Genomic DNA, 13,533 nt, shown 5'->3' on the forward strand with positions numbered 1-13,533 from the left:
GTTTCATTAGGAATGCTTCCTGGAGTTCCACCATGAGTCCTTCCAAGAGCTCAACAAGAAATTCTTCCTTGAGGTGAACCGGTCTAGGGCCGAAAACCTCATTAATGAAGACAATAAAAAAAAGAGAAATTCTTCCGGGAGTTCCATCAGGAATTCCTCCAGGAGTTCCACCAGGAAATCTTCCATCTATTCCATTAGGAATAGTTCCTGGAGTTCCACCAGGAAATCCTTCCATGAGTTCCATTAGGAATACTTCCTGGAGTTCCACCAGGAAATCCTTCCAGGAGTTCCACCAAGAATCGTTCCAGGAGTTCCACCAGGAGTCCTTCCAAGATTTCAACAAGGGATCCTTCCAGGAGTTCCACCAGAAATCCTTCCAAGAGTTCAACCAAGAATCCTTCCAGAAGTTCCACCATAAATACTTCTAGGGGTTCCACCACGAATGCTTTCAGGAGTTCCACCAGGAATCCTTTCAATAGTTCAACAAGGAATCCTTCCAGGAGCTCCACCAGGCATCGTTCCAGGAGTTCCACCATAAAATCCTTCCAGGAGATCCACCAAGAATCGTTCCAGAAGTTCCACCAGGAATCCTTTCAACAAGAAATTCTTCCAGAAGTTCCATCAGGAATTCCACCAGGCATCCTTCCAAGAGTTCAACAAGGAATTCTTCCAGGAGTTCCATCAGGAATTCCTCCAGGAGTTCCACCAGGAAATCTTCCATGAGTTTCATTAGGAATACTTCCTGGAGTTACACCAGGAAATCCTTCCAGGAGTTCCACCAAGAATCGTTCCAGGAGTTCCACCAGGAATCCTTCCAAGAGTTCAACAAGGAATTCTTCCAGGAGTTCCATCAGGAATTCCTCCAGGAGTTCCACCAGGAAATCTTCCATGAGTTAATTAGGAATGCTTCCTGGAGTTCCACCATGAATCCTTCCAGGAGCTCCACCAGAAATCCTTCCAGGAGTTCCACCAGAAATCCTTACAGGAGTTCCATCAGCAATTCCTCCAGGAGTTCCACCAGAAATCCTTCCAAGAGTTCAACAAGGCATCCTTCCAGGAGTTCCATCAGGAAATCCTCCAAGAGTTCCACCAGGAGTCCTTCCATGAGTTACATTAGGAATGCTTCCAGGAGCTCCACCAATAATCGTCCCAGGAGCACCACCAAGAATCCTTCCAGAAGTTCCACCAGAAATATTTCCAAGAGTACCACCAAGAATCCTTCCAGGAGTTCCACCAGAAACCCTTACAATAGTTCCACCAGAAACCCTTACAATAGTTCCACTAGAAATCCTTACAGGAGTTCCACCAGAAATCCTTCCAGGAGTTCCACCAGAAATCTTTCCAAGAGTTCCACCGAAAATCCTTCCAGAAGTTCCACCAGAAATATTTCCAAGAGTACCACCAAGAATCCTTCCAGGAGTTCCACCAGAAACCCTTACAATAGTTCCACCAGAAACCCTTACAATAGTTCCACTAGAAATCCTTACAGGAGTTCCACCAGAAATCCTTTCAATAGTTCCACCAGGAATCCTTCCAGGAGTTCCACCAGGAATCCCTCCAAGATTTCAACAAGGGATCCTTCCAGGAGTTCCACCAGAAATCCTTCCAAGAGTTCAACCAAGAATCCTTCCAGAAGTTCCACCATAAATACTTCCAGGGGTTCCACCACGAATGCTTTCAGGAGTTCCACCAGGAATCCTTTCAAGAGTTCAACAAGGAATTCTTCCAGGAGCTCCAACAGGCATCGTTCCAGGAGTTCCACCATGAAATCCTTCCAGGAGATCCACCAGGAATCCTTCCAAGAGTTCAACAAGGAATTCTTCCAGGAGTTCCATCAGGAATTCCTCCAGGAGTTCCACCAGGAAATCTTCTATGAGTTTCATTAGGAATACTTCCTGGAGTTCCACCAGGAAATCCTTCCAGGAGTTCCACCAAGAATCGTTCCAGGAGTTCCACCAGGAATCCTTCCAAGAGTTCAACAAGGAATTCTTCCAGGAGCTCCATCAGGAATTTCTCCAGGAGTTCCACCATGAATCCTTCCAGGAGTTCCACCAGAAATCTTACGGAGAAATTCCTGGAGGAACTTACGAAGGAATTCCTGGAGGAACTTCCAGAGGAATTCCTGGAGGAACTTCCAGAGGAATTCCTGGAGGAACTTCCAGAGGAATTCCTGGAGGAACTTTCAGAAGAACTTCCAGAGAAATTCCTGGAGGAACTTCCAGAGGAATTCCTGGAGGAACTTCCGGAGAAATTTCTGGAGGAACTGCCGGAGAAATTTCTGGAGGAACTTCTGAAATAATTCCTGGAGGAATTGCCAAAAGAGCTCAGGGATGGACTTCCGAAGGAATTCCTGGAGGAACTTCCGAAAGAATTCCTGGTGGAACTTCCAAAAGAATTCCAGGAGGAACTTCCGGCGGAATTCCTGGAGGAACTGTCAAAAAAATCGTGAAGGAACTGTCAAAAGAATTCCTGGAGTGACTCCCAAAGGAATTCCTGGAGGAACTTCCGAAGGAATTTCTGGAAAAACTTCTGGACGAATTTGTAGGGCTCTCATAAGGGCTTCAGTACTCCAGAACCTTAGAACTCTATATAGGATTCTTCAGAACTTATAAAGAAACCCTCTAGAAGGATTCTACAGAACTCCGGCAGGTACAATCCAAAACTCCCAGAAGAATTCTGCAGAAATAGCAGAAAACTCTCCCAGAATTCTCCGGATCTCCCAAAGACGGATGAAGAATTCTCCAGAATTCCTAAAAGATTCTCCAGAACTTCTAAAAGTATTGACCAGAACCAGCAGAATTCTCCAAAACTCCCAGAGAAACTCTCCAGAACTCAGAACTCCTAGGAAGATTCACCTGAATTCCCAGAGGAACTCTTCAGAACTCCAAAAAGAATTCTCCAAAACTTCCATGCACGTAAATGTTGATTAAAATGTATTAATCATTTTGATGTTGAAAATTAATGACATTTATCATAATTCTATAAGATAATTACATGTTACCTACATCAATTGCACTAATTGGCATTTTGATTGAATTTGATCGAATTTTAATAAAAATGGTTTGTGGATTTCGAACAATAAACTGGGATCCTTTTTACATTTGAGATTCAATCAATGATATGGAACTTAAGAAGAAAGAACTCGATAATACACCTCTGTGTTTGGTGGTGGTGAAAAAGTACAAATTCTGCTTCAGGATATGTTTTCAATCCTAATCTTTCTGTCTGAAAAGCATTAACAAAGATTTGATCTGAATTAGGCATAATTTATTGAATGCTCAACTACATAGAACAATCTATCTAACATATCAAAGAACAATCACAGGAAGGTTATATCTAAAAAATGCATCAATCCTTTATCAGGAACCAATTGCTTGTATCCGATGATATAACGTTCATCGTCTGTACTGGGTCCCCTATATAGGTGAACAAAGCCTCCGATGTCGTTCGTCGAATTCAAGCGGCGACTCCAGCTTCAATCCGCGTCGTCTACGGTACAACAAGAGCAGGTCCACAAATAGTATTTTCCAATGTTATCCTTCATGGAAAAATCAGTCGTTTAATATCTTCCGAATCGGTATGCTGGAACCACATCACTGGAAAAAGAATATTAGGGTCACACAAATGGTACATATTTGGTAATACTATCATTCACGAAGAATTGTTATTAATTGGTTAAATAAAACGCTTACCACTCAGAATCGCCCTTCTCCTTCAGCGGAGTGTTGCTCGAAAGCATTGAGGTCTCATCAAATGCCGACAGATTCTTCATGGAATTATTCGTCGAATTAACTTCGGCCGTTTACTGTATGCGCTATGAAACCTTTCGGCAGGGAATTGCAGCTGTACTAGGGGTCTCTCTTGCGGAATGCTCGTCTGGGGCTCTCAAGAACTCGTGCGGAACATTTTCTTTCTCCAGCTGTTCTAGATTTCCTGCGGAAATCGAAGTTCGTTCGCCTAGCATTTCAACAGAGGTTTTTGCTTCATTCAATTTTGATTTCAGCTCACCCGCCTTCTTCTGATGGACGATGAAAACATTCTCATTGCGGAACTCTTCGTGCGGCTGGCCCTCATTGATGTAGCTCCGTATTTCCTCCGCAGATCGTTCGTCCAGCACTTGAACGGCCTGATTCAGAACTTGCAGAAGGAAATGAAGAACTTCTCGAGCGTTTTCAATAATTCAACTTAACAGTACCGGAACCGTCCGTCGGCGAAAATACCAGAAATTGTTTTAATGACGTCCACTAGTTTCTGGAGGGTTCGATCTTTCAGGGCTCTTCCGCTTCCTTTGTGACCGAATTCAACAGCAGCACAACGTCGCACTTACTATTTAAACAGTAGTTTTGTTTTATTTAATTATATACTTCTAAAATAGTATGCACATTAAATTTAGAGAAAAATGAACACTTTCTTCAGTTTGAACAGGCAACACAAAAACAAGAAAAACCCGAAATCTGACATTTGATGCTGGTGCATTTGTGTGTGTGACAGCGATTTCGTTTTGGCTGCGTACTATTCGAAAATCTCGGATTAACTTTAATATGCCAAGATCGGCGTATTAACTTATAATCGGAGATTAAAATCGAGGATAATACATCATGAAGCTTAGCGAAATCGAGGATAATACGAGATTGGCGTATTATCCTTGTTGGAGCTTACCGCCATTAGAAACTTTGACTGATTTTGCGATAGTCACCCATACATCATTTTTTTGTAGGATGCGTCGTTTTTTAATTGTATCCATTTGAAAAAACCAATAAAAAAATTTTGGCCTTTTTCAAAAGATAGTCTGGATCAAATTTGGAAAAACTATGTATGTACTTTTCTTTTAACAGCAACTCTTAAAATATTGCACAAAAAGTCAATATAAACAATAAGAACACTTAAATGTTCCCAAAAATTCTATTTTGGCTTCATGCATTTTATCACAGCAAAAATCCATTAATTCCGCTAAGTGGATTATTCCATTGCTGTCGAGCGTTGATTTCGAACCAAACACCGCATAGGTCAAGTGATCATCACGATAGTCAAGATGACATGGATATGACAACCACAACATCAGGAAAGTTTTCCTATCATTCATGCTGGTGATCACAGGCAGAAGAAGTGAAGACATGGTGAGTGACCAAGCGCTAGTTGCTAAAATGTCACTTTCATGGTGATCGTTACACCAAGCATGTGAGATCCACATTGAGCATCACAATTGAGTGCTTGACACATGACCTGGATTTTGTTATTGTCGCGCTTTGCGTGACTTGTACGGTGACACTTTGCAGCACTGGCAAGGATATGAAAATATACCGTTGGCCCCGGCCGATTTATCAGCAGAGGAATTCAGTCTGTTCAACCAGATTTGAATGCTGTTTGCAGTGCATTTAGACTGGGTGATTGCTGGGAAACGGAAATCATACTCAACGACGACAGGTACTATTTGAGTAATAATAGATCTGAATATATAATTTTAGAGCTCATTTTTTCGTGGAATAGTGGAAGGTCACATCATTAATACTAGTGCTGATGATATCACATGTGGCGAAACGTTCAAGGAAGATGTGAGTACGCAAACGACCACCAGCTGGCTACGTGATTCCATTAAGCATGAGACTAGATATGGTAAACTGCTCAACGAAAATCGTCAGCTCGCAAATTCAGTGGAGGACCTTCGAAGGAAATTGTCAGCAGCTGAAGATTCAACAAGATACTCAGTCATGCATCTCGAGACTGATAACAAGAAATGCAAATACATAACTGAAATTTCATCAGGTCGTGTATTGCGTTTGCTGTATGAGGCAGTTAAAGCTGACTTGCCAGAAAGTAATACATGCGACACAAAAGAACGGGTGTTTGTACTCGCTTTAAGAAAGATACGACTCAGTGAGCCATTATGTACGCTTGGACTTACTTATAATTTGCATCACAGCACAGTAGCTGACAAAATTTTCAACACGATCCACTGCATTTACCCATTCATGTCGGGTTTGGTGAAATGGCCTTCCCGTGAAATTTAAAAAAAGCATATGCCTTCAGCCTTCCGAAGCCTTCCGAGGAAATCTCGCTTAACTTTTCAAAAGGTCCTAAGTAACATTTTTTTCATGAATTAATTTGAGTGCTGCAATCAAAAGCTTTCATGTTGTTCTGTTGATTGCGCTATTCAAATTAATTCATTAAAAAAATGTTACTTAGGACCTTTTGAAAAGTTAAGCGAGAAATGATGGCGAACGCTAACGTATATACACACTTAAAATAGATTTCGCTGTTCGGTAATTTTTTTGACGAAAAACTTCAGTAAACATTAAAAATTACAGTAAGGTCGGTTGGTTTGACTTATTTTACCGGATATTGGTAAAATATTACCGAACAAACTGTAACTCCAGACTTTTTTGACTGAATTCAGTAACCGAAGTTACAGTTTGTTCGGTAAACTCAGGTTATTGCAGTATATGGTAAAATAAGTACCGAACAAACTGTAGAATTATTTTTTTATTACTGAACTACGGTAAACGAGGTTTAACTGTCAAATTGTTAAAGCCATTATTGATACGAATCCGAAAGTGTTTGCAGCTGGCGGGTGATTTATTTTTTGTAAGGAACGGTCAACAATTGTCTCCTTTATGGAAAATCACGCTCGGGCGCCGATAGGAGAAATCATAAAAGGTATTTTTGTTGACGATCAACTCGGTTTGTATTTCAACTCAATATTTTCTTTTCAGGATCGTCATTCAGTGAATTTTTTGTCTGAAAAAATCATGCGTTCGGGATTCTTCAAAGCGGAGATTAAATGCCCCCAAAACACACGCGATGCGACTGTACTTAGGTCGGAATGTTCTATTAACGTTTTCATAATAATGGCTACAGTCGCCCAGCTTGCAGTCGCCCAGCAATGGAGACATCGCGTGTGGTTATAGAATCCTTTAGCGTGAAACAAGAATTGAAATGCGTTTTTTACCCGTTGTACCGTGTATGGGAAATGTTTAGGGCAAATTGAATAAAATCATATTTTTGAAACCGCAACTGTATTTTGTTTCATTAAACTATAATTGAAAACATTGAACATTCATACCTTTATTCCCTTCCAAAACAAAAAAGTACCGTAGCGTTCGGTAGTTTTTCTTTTTAAATTACCGAACTGTACGGTTCATTTTGACAGATCAACACAAAATTAAACTACCGAACGAACTGTAATCGTTTCGTTTACCGAACTGATTACCGAACGTTCAGCTGTTGAAAGTTCGGTAAAAAATTACCGTAGACTGTAAACTATTTTAAGTGTGTAGGGTAAAACGTCCTATCGTTGTGGTAAGTTCCTTATGTTGCGGTAGTGTGAAAATAGTCCATTCTGGATATAATAGCATAAAAACAATTGTGGATACGCTAAAACTCATCGAATTAACGACTAGAACAGCGTTTGTTTGACGAAATTGTATTCAAAATTATGAAAAATCAACATTTTCCATTAAAAATTTTGTATCCTTTGAGCCTATTATTGCGGTAGTGCTAAGGTCCTATTGTTGTGGTATCGATTTCCATAAGAATTGCATGCAATACCGCAACAATAGGACTGACCTTGAAAAAATGTCGCAACAATAGGCAACTGCGTCCTATTATTGCGGTAGTTTGTTTTTATTGTGATAAAAACAAAACAACATAAGTTTAGCACAAATGACGTAATATTTACGAATCTATAGTTAACGAGCAACCTATTCGACTACTGCAATGTGGAAAAAGACCAACAGGTAATTTTTTAAAGAATTTGTTGAATTAACCCCTCCATAATAGGTCGCTTTACCCTAGTTTTTATTAACACCATAAAACAGTGAAAATACTGGCTGGTATTACTCCGTCTGGTAGTTATGCTTTTATATCAGAAGCGTTTGGAGGAAGAATTTCTGACAAACAAATAACAGAAATGTCTGGAATTCTAGACTATATTGAGGAAGGAGACTTTGTCATGGCCGATAGAGGTTTTTTAATTGGGGACTTGTTAGCCCGAAAAAATGCTGTCTTGAGTGTGCCAGCATTTAAAAAGGCAAATCAACAACTTCAGCCAGTGGATGCTTGCACGTCTAAGGACCTATCGGCATTAAGAATTCAAATCGTTTCTCAATGTTTCCAACTCGGTTTCGAAGCAAACGCTAGCTGCTGATTGAAAAAAAATGTTTTGACAATTTGACAGATTAGCACTTTACCGAAATTCTGTAATACTTAATTGGTTTTGCTGTATGTTCAGTACACAATTTACCATGTACGGCAACAATTAGATTTTACAGAACGAACTGTAAGTTGAAATACCGAACTCTGTCAAATAATTTTGGAATTACAATTTGTTCGGTAAAATGTTACAGATTTCCGGTAAAACTAATCTCGCTAACCGAACATACTGTAATTTGTTATGTTTACCATAGTTTTTTGTCAAAAAAATTACCGAACAGCGACATCTATTTTAAGTGTGTAAGTTCTCGGATTTACGCGGGAGACCTCGTCCTTATGTATCATGAAAATGAAAATGAAATTAACTAATTCGCATATCCTAATTAATCCGCTGAATGAACGATACCGAGGGAAGATTGAAGTGAAGTCGAATTCAGCGTACATAGTGATTAAGGATGCAGCCATTGCACGGATCGGTTCGTGTGAGCAGTAGGAGAGACTGGGAAGACTTGGTCCCCTTTTCTAATTTCCGATATATAACAGCCAGTGCCAGTGAATGTAAAACTACCACTTTGCCAATGACAACACCATTGTCCTTTTTTGTAAATGTTGGGACAAACTCAACTCGCAACAAGCGTTTGTTCTAAACTGTAACAAAATAGGACAATGATCGCCTATTCTGCTTCCGTGCATTTAAGAAATTAGTGGGTTTTCGATGATGTTTCCGGTTAAAAATGTATCAATTATCAATGTTTAGACATCAACATAGCAAACTTTTGCCGACCACCTTCCCCTACATGGTGTGTGGTACCTAAAGTAGACTTCCAGTAGTTCAATTCTCGACCAGAGGTCGTACTGACTGAATACTAGGGATCCTATAATGAGAGATATGCAAATACTTTTCCAGACGATTAAGCAACGCTGTAATTTTGGTTAGCAAACGCTTCCAGCAGTTGCCGCAGCGCAAAGTGTTGAAGCTTGTAGATGACTTTGCATTTGATAACAATTTGGATTATGTTTGTCTGTCCACTAACTGTGTTTAAATAAGCTTTATCACTAAAATAAAAGTGCAATACAAACAGGCGAAACACGATACAAAAACTATATTACTTCTTTTCGCGAAATTAAAACAAATTGTTTATTCGATGAAACTTTTCTTAAAATCTATCTCAATACCTCTCAACCTCGTCTCAATCTGCAACAATAACAACGTTCATTTGGCTCACGTTTTGACAGTTCTCAATGCTCGATTGGCTTACAATGGCCGCTTTCGCATATCTCTCATTATAGGATCCCTACTGAATACTTAACACTTAGCATTAGACAACGGGCAGGACATTCACACAGCACCCAGTGAACCAGCGGAGTTTTTTCCGCTTCACGAAATGTTTTCTCCTTACTAGGGCAGGAATCAAATTCAAACTCCATGGCTTGCAAATACGCTTAGACGACTAATCACACGGCCACAAAGCCCACCAGGTGAAAATTCCAGAAATTTAATAATATAATAATATAATAATATAATAATATAATTTAATAATAAAGAATTTCCGTTGGGAATCTCAAAGAATTACCTACGGAGAGTTCCAAGGGTTTCCTGTTGAAATCCACATAATTTCACGTTGAAATCAATTGTTTTGACGGGGAAGGGCCGTTTAATGTTTGGCCGAATATGTCATTAATCTGAAACTCGACTGGCATTTGGCCGAAATATACATATGGCCGATAATGTCATTCGACCGAACAGGTCATTTGGCTGAAAAGTCGTCTAATCGAATAGGTGATTTAGCCAAAAAGGCCTAGATGGTCGTTTTGCTTAAAATTTCCATTTGGCCGAAATTAATATATTGCCGAAAGTATTGTTTGTCCAAGCTTTCGAAAAAAATCGTTTTGTATCGAAAATGCTGCTTGTCGGGACGAGGTGACATAAGGTCGAAAACGGTTTGGCCCAAAATGTCATTTGGCCGAAAAAGACGTTTACTCCGACTGCTCATTTGTTCAAAAATGGCTGTCAGCTGGATAACATTTTCGGCCAAATTGCCCTTTCTGCTGTTCCGGTCAAATGGAATTTTCGACGACAAGAGGCCTATTCGACCAAAGGACCTGTTAGAGCATATGGCTTTTTCAGCCAAGTGACTAGTTTGGTCGTACCGTCAAACCGTTTTCCACATAATAACCGTATCGAACAAATGGAATTCGGCTAGATAGCTTTCGGCTTAATGTATTATTCGGTCAAATGACTTTCCACCGAATGATTTACAACCAAACGACCCTTCGTCTTTTGAAAATTTTCTCGTAGAATTTCCGAAGAATGATTAATGGACAACATAAAAAATTTCGCGTGGAAATCCAAAAAAAATCCAGTTTTTGTGAAACTTTTATTATTATAATCTTTATTAATGAGGTTTTTAGCCCTAGGCTAGTTCACCTCAATTTGTGAAACATAAAAAAATCACAAGGAAATTTTGTTTAGTGGAAACTCCGGAAATTCTCGACGAGAAAAAAAATTCATATGTCAGTAAAACCGATTGGTTTACTATTTTTTGTACACACAGTTGATTGTAACTATCATACTGAGACCCATATAGGCGAATCTGAGTTTTAATGAGCTAAAATAGACCAACAAAAAATTTTGCTTTAGAGGAAAGCTTCTTAGTTGTCGACTAAGCGTGACTAAACAGGACGGCAGGGCTGTATGACCAAAGTATCCCAAAATAAAATATGTTTTCAGGGTATGTTGGAATGCGATTTTAGGTGAACAATAGAATACTTTCAATGCAGAATCAAGACCCATATGGGCGCCGGCAGTGCAAAGCTGTACTCGCGGATGCACAACATGTTAGCTTTGGGGGAGTTGATAGTAACTATCAGCGCTCAACTGCGACTCGTGGGGGCGCCGGCAGTGCGAAGCTGTACTCGCGTATGCACAACATGTAAACCGATTGGTATAACCCGCCAACCCGTCACGTTCCCCGGTTAAATGGGCGGCTTAAGCGCCACTCCGTGAAGGAGACCACCCACCAGTTTAAGGTTTGCCCGGCCTGAGACTATCCAGAGGATAGGGTCAATGTTTCCCGAAATCGGGGAGGGAAGTGACTGGTTGTCTCAAAACCGTCGTACTTAGCGTGAGCGTATCGACGCCGCAAGACTCTAAATCACGTACGTGCAACTACCAGAACCGCTCCAAAGACAATTAACCGTTCACAATAAGTTTTCATCACTGGCCCAGCTCTCCACAATCAAACGAATAAATCACGCTTTAGAATGAAAAGTTATCACGACTACAAATGGAAATTGATGATTCGTCCGCGAAAAGACATGGGAACCCCTCTCAGATGACTAACTGTTTGTCTACATTTACGGGAATCTACTTCATCAAGTTCGAGACGAATAGCAGTATGCTGTACGCTATAATTTCTACATTCACATACATCAAGTATAACACGAAGCTTTAATACAGTCAAACAAAGAGCTTTATTACATCTCGTTTATTCCTTTGCCTAGGCCTTTCTTCTTCCCTTTTTAACATCTAGCTACATTATCGCATACTATCTAATCCCCAGCAACCTACAGTGTATCGTGCGTGTTGTTTGTGCGTTACCCGTTCATTCACTCGCTGATCATGTACAAATCATTTAACGGAGGCAATTATGTACTTGAAATTTATTGCCTCATGCGCATGGACGTTCACAGTACAAAATGCATGCAAATACTCACTACCTAGGTTTTACGTGGATGGTTGGATGGTGATGAGTCGGCGGCTGAGCACACAGAGCTTACGCACTACTCCGGCCCGATGTCGACGGCTTTACGTGTCGATCGTTGATGACTCTCTCACCTGGCGCGTGGTCTTACGCTTGAACGCGGCACATGCGTCCGTTCGTCGAACAATAGTTCTCGCTGCTGTCGGTTGGACGCTGATGAGTTGGATGAGCCTGCCTGTCTAGGGCGCGTAAAAGGAACGTGACGCGGCCCTCTTCCGGCCACGTGTGCCCCGGGATTACCTCGACGCCGACGAGTGGGGTCAAAAGCGGTCTCTAATGGGATGGTGGTGTAACGGCAAATGGCTTCGCTGCCTCGCACCTAATTAAAAGAAACGCACACGCACTTTTGGTTGGGGACCTAACTAGGTTGCAATTATATCGCACTTTTACCTTTCCTAAACTAGTAACACGCACTGCCGCAACTGAGATCGAACAAATTACTGATTGACGATCAACTAGGGGAACAAAGGGGGAAAAGTTAACACATCATACAAAAAGCTACCATGTCACAACTAACATTTTAAATTACACCACGACGCGAAACAAATACGGACCACTTTTGCCTCTTCCACTGATCGAATCGAAGTGATCGATTAGAGTTGGAAATTGCCTCAGATTAACTGCGAATCTGTAAAATAATCCCCGGTTGCCGTGATATTACCCGAAGATAATATCACGAACGCTAATTCTCGCAATTGGACATAAAGATTTAGCGGGCATCGCGACATCTCTTTCTGACGGCTTTCAAACATCCAGTCAAATCCTCTCCGATCTTGGAAGTAGAGTCCAAAGTCGAATAAGGAAGGTCAATGTATTTTGAATGGCGCATTTGCGGGTCGTTGTCCCTCTATTCAAGCTAATTTGCATAGCGAAATGACGCGCGGTTGGCTTGGGTCTCATGTTTAGCGTGTGTAACTGGTAATGGGAACTCACTTGATTAGCTTGTATGCCAGATGCAACCATTTCGAAGGCGTGAGGTGTGCGATTGTGTGGAGACTAACTTTAGGGATCTTATTCAGCAAAACGAACATTCATGCAATAGTTTCTAACTTATGAAATTCTATTTTAGATTTTCCATGGGATTCAATTAAATAAGAAAACGTACTTGTTACATTGGTTTACTATTTTTTGTACACACAGTTGATTGTAACTATCATACTGACACCCATATAGGCGAATCTGAGTTTTAATGAGCTGGCTGGTGGGATAGGCAAACTTCTAAACAGTTTCCCGTGAAAATTTCAATGAAATTCCGGTGAAAACTTTAGAGTCTGCCCTGATGAAAATTTGAAAAACTTGGAAAAATCTCCTGGCACAGTTCATTAGATTTTCCCGGAGAAATAAAAAGATTATCCCGTTAATGTCTTAAAAATATCCTGGGAAAAAAAGCTTTACGTTACGAACGTAATAAATAAATCGCCAAGCCTTCGCCGAACAAAATTATGACAAACGCCGCCGACGATGATTTTCGTATCGGCGCTGACATCTAACGGTAGTCAGAACCCATGAACGGACCAACGGACCTGATCATGCTCAAATTTGGCCTAAACATTCTTTGCATATCAAAGAATATTGTGGCCAAATTTCATAAAATTTGGTCGACAAAAACCCCCTGACAATA

General features: G+C 40.6%; 1 long non-coding RNA gene across 1 annotated transcript; it reads right to left on the reverse strand.

The window, feature by feature from the left end:
- Nucleotides 1-3,228: 3,228 nt before the first annotated feature.
- Nucleotides 3,229-12,482, reverse strand: LOC134211045 (uncharacterized). Its single transcript, XR_009978915.1, has 5 exons — nt 12,430-12,482; nt 12,303-12,367; nt 11,869-12,231; nt 3,693-4,326; nt 3,229-3,596 (listed from the first exon to the last, which is right to left on the reverse strand). It is a non-coding gene; the product is annotated as an uncharacterized LOC134211045 (long non-coding RNA).
- Between the last annotated feature and the right edge of the window lie 1,051 nt (nt 12,483-13,533).

This window comes from Armigeres subalbatus, chromosome 2, assembly GCF_024139115.2.
Source record: "Armigeres subalbatus isolate Guangzhou_Male chromosome 2, GZ_Asu_2, whole genome shotgun sequence".
NCBI classification, from domain to species: domain Eukaryota; kingdom Metazoa; phylum Arthropoda; class Insecta; order Diptera; family Culicidae; genus Armigeres; species Armigeres subalbatus.